The 4,230-nt window shown below is 30.5% G+C and overlaps 1 long non-coding RNA gene across 1 annotated transcript; it reads left to right on the top strand.

Annotated features, from left to right (window-relative positions):
• The first annotated feature begins 3,109 nt into the window (after positions 1–3,109).
• LOC132760608 (uncharacterized) lies at positions 3,110–4,222 on the top strand. The gene is made up of 2 exons (XR_009629863.1): positions 3,110–3,547; positions 4,048–4,222. It is a non-coding gene; the product is annotated as an uncharacterized LOC132760608 (long non-coding RNA).
• The last annotated feature ends 8 nt before the right edge of the window (positions 4,223–4,230 follow it).

Consider the following 4,230-nt stretch of genomic DNA (forward strand, 5'->3'; position numbering starts at 1 on the left):
ACCCCTACTGACTTAGACATTTCGACCCCTGTTTTAAATGCTGGACTTTACTTTATTTACTTTTTCTGAAATATCAGTTGCAAAATTTACATTTTTTAAAATCTAATTTTGGTGATTAATAAACAAATCACAGTTTTCATTCGTTTAATTACGGGCTAAAATCAGATTAAAGTCCCGTGGTTTAATGTTATGGTGCTAATTTATAATTTCGTCATTAGCGCATTAAGTAACAATTCTTTATTAGATATATAATATCGCAAGTTACAAATGATCTTTGATGTTATAGAAAGCCTTTGCTAATTATTTACACACATGTTTTAATAATATCATTTACTAAAATTTGTGAAGATATACATAAAAAGGAGTATTTTCTACAACATTTCAGTTTTAATAACATTAAGCGCGTTTCCTATTAATATTGCCTGAATTGAAGGAATATTATTACAGACCTTTTTTGTGTATATATTTGTCATAATCATATTAATTTATTAAATGATAATTTATTAAATGATTATTTATTAAATGATAATGTCCGTTTTGTGTATTGCGTGCAAGGAGACTGTTCGTCCTTAACAACATGCCGTTACATGTGATATTTGTGAGAAGGTTCAACACAGAACCTGCAACACTGGTGAGTAATGTTTCATTTTTCCATTTACATATAATTCATACGAAAGTCGTATCAATAATAACTAAAAATGTGTAAACTTTATTGTTTTGTAAGACATAATAATGTTACATTGCAATGAACGTTTATACTAAATGAAATATTGAATTGTGTGTAAAAGTTTACGGAATTGCGTAATAATTGCGGAAGCTGACCCCCGCCCCATATTTATCAAAATAAAATAAAAATCAGTACTTTTAGGTAAATGATATAGTTGAAGATATATCTATTGACTTGGTCTGTCAGATATTTACAAAAAATGTATATGACACGCTACTAAAAACAATTAAAATTCGTAACTGTGAAAATTAGAATCTGCGGTTATCAACTGTATCCAATAAAAATAATTAAATAATAAGGATTTATTTTTGATACACATTTAATCACTTTCATAGATAGTTTGACCACAAAAAAATGAAAATGACTTTAATAAATTATCATCATACATCTCCCGTGGGCTGGTTTAATGTCATACATGTAAATGTTTAATCAGTGACACGTGATAGGATAAACACCGGCGCGTGCCGTTTATTAATCAAATTATCGGTCATACATGTATGTGTTTGTTCAGTGACACGTAATTGGATTAACACCGGCGCTTACCGATACTAATCCGATTATCGCTCATTAGAACGGTATAAACATGTATTATCAATAAACATAACTTTATATTTTTAATTTTGTTATAAGATGAAAAATTTGTATTTTGCAGGTATCAGTAGAATCGATTATTACATGGCACGTAAACGTTTAAGCGTTGTACAGTTCAGTTGTAGTATTTGCAGTGACGCTCCTTCAGATCAAGCAACACCTGATCATGACAATTCCGTTGATCCAGCAGACAAGGAAATGTATAATTGGAAAAAAGATTATCAATAAGAAATACAAAAAATACAGTTTCAAAAAAAGTGTATATATTGTAAATATTGCAGTTATTACATAAACATGTATATAAAGAGAGTAATAGTGTCTGCGTATTTTATGTATTGTTATTTCAATGTAACGTGTGTACATGCATATTTATTTGTGTTACTGTTTTTGTAAATAATATACATAAATGATAAATAAACGGCTGAAAATGTTCTCACCTAGTCATTACTTTGTTTTTTATTTTTAGAAAAGCACGGTCTTTCTTAATATAACAATACATTAATTAAGGGGTCGAAATGTCAGGTATATTTAAGGGGTCTAAGTGTCTTAGGGGTCTAAGTGTCAGGGGTCGAGATGTCTAAGGGGTCGAGGTGTCAAGGGGTCGAGGTGTCAAGGGGTCTAGATGTCATAGACTCAAGATTTTTCAAAGGCTATATTTGCAAAATTATGGCTTGCATAAACATCAATTGAATTTGCATTAGTAAAAAGATGAAAAAATACAGTACATATGATAAAGGTGAAGTATTTTCAGTGAAATATCTCTGTCTTTCCACATGTTTTAGTTATACGTTGTAAATACATGCTTGCAGTGCAGTCAGCAAATTATGACGTCATACGAGGTCGTTTTCGTCATTTCTTAGGTCAAAACAAAAATGGCGTCAAAATAGATGAGCGTCAAAACACATTACCCGACGACGTGTGTGTCATTAAATATTTGTATAATAAATGTACCAGAAGTATCATGTTTATTTATATATGGTTTGTTAGTGCTGTGGAGTGATTTTTGTGCTGTTTAAACTAAATTATTTTACTCTGATCACAGGAACCTGAAATTCTATCCAAAATAAAAAAATAACGATTAAAAAAAAATCCCATACATATACTATACTGGTTGGGGACCACCAAAACCGGACAACCACCAAACCCGGACGGCCCCGAAAATGCTTGATTTAGAATTTTCTTTGTTCAGTGGTTGTCAGTCACTTTTTTATCAACAATAAATGCATGTTTCTTCTATAATTAGGTAAATAAATTTATTTCAACCTCCGTAAATGGTAATATTTTAATGTCTATTTCAAGAATGTTGACGTTGAAATTTCGGGGTCAAGAAAGCAAAGCCTGACCTCATATAACAGCAATAATTATTTGCAAAGTAAACAATAGAATATCCAAAACTTCAGCATTTGCTGCTGAAATATTGTGTGTCATGTTAAAAATAAAAAAAAAAGAACACCAAAGCTTTTATCTGAATTAAATCAACATTATTACATATCTGTCCGGACACATGGTACTGTAGTATGTACAATTTAGGTAATTTTGATACCCTCCTTGACGGGCCTCGGATATAAGTGTCAACATAATCAGAACTAAACAAACTAGTTTGTTAGTTAGGAGAAGAACTTAGCTGTACTGTGTCAAATTTTCGTACCTTTAGCTTTAAAATTATGAAATTTGCAAAGAAAAATGTTCAAAAAGTGTCCGGTTGATGGTCCCTGACCAGTAAAATGTAACCTGAAATTCTATCCAAAATAAAAAAATAACGATTAAAAAAAATCCCATACATATACTATAAAAGTGTTTTTTATAGTATATGTATGGGATTTTTTTTTAATCGTTATTTTTTTATTTTGGATAGAATTTCAGGTTCCTGTGCTCTGATCTTTCGTCTCTCACTTGAAAGTTGATTCGACCTAGTCAGCAGGGTAGCAAGACACCTCATCCCCCAGACACTTCACCCGTCAGACACTTCACCCCTCCAATTTTGAAGACACCTCATCCCTTCAGACACTTCACCCCCCAAAATCAGTAAGACACTTCACCCCTCATCCAATTTTTTTCTATAAAGTAAATAAAACAAGTTGGTCAACAACAAAATGCGTATAATTTTATATGTTTATATTTATTATTTTTAGTATTATTTGATTAAAAATTTTGCTTATTACCTTTATTTTTACTAAGTTTTAAGCTGATTTAGGTTAATTGGTTGTATTGCCAAATGATATATAACTAGTGATGTTCCGATTGTCGCAAGTCGCCGATAATCAGTTACTGTTATGTAAAGCGACAATAATCGATTCCCAAAAATTTGTTCCACGACGTCGTCGAAATGTTTAAAGTATCAAAGGGAATTAATTATGAAGGTAATTTTCTTTTAGGAACACCTCGCCGATCGCAAAAAAAAATATCTCAGAGACAATTTTAAGTTGAATAGGATCAATACGTGATGTAAACAATTGTAATATAATGTGATGTGAATGTAATTATTTGACATCATTTGAAAATTAAAACTATTTCGTAAAATTATAACTATATAGGGTTAAAACTGTGTTGAAAAGTGCTAAATGAAGTTCATGTTACTGAATATAATCAAGTGCCCTGGGAAGAAATGTTTCTTCCCTATTTCTTTTTAACGCGACTTTAATCGGAAAGTTATCGATTATGTCCCATCCGATTGAACCGATGATCGATTGGGACAAATTTCATCCGATTTCCATCACTATATATAACAGCACTTTCATCCATTAAGTTTTTATTGCATGTCACCTTGTTTATTCAACATGTTGATTAGATCTAGTTGTTTATTCAACGGTTATCTCACAATTGATTAGATAATTGAATTAAAATGGTATAATTGTATGAAAATTAAATTTATTCTTAATAAATAAATTTAATAAATAAATAAATTTAATAAA

This window comes from Ruditapes philippinarum, unplaced genomic scaffold, assembly GCF_026571515.1.
Source record: "Ruditapes philippinarum isolate M1 unplaced genomic scaffold, ASM2657151v2 ctg1345_1_1_1_1, whole genome shotgun sequence".
Lineage (NCBI taxonomy): Eukaryota > Metazoa > Mollusca > Bivalvia > Venerida > Veneridae > Ruditapes > Ruditapes philippinarum.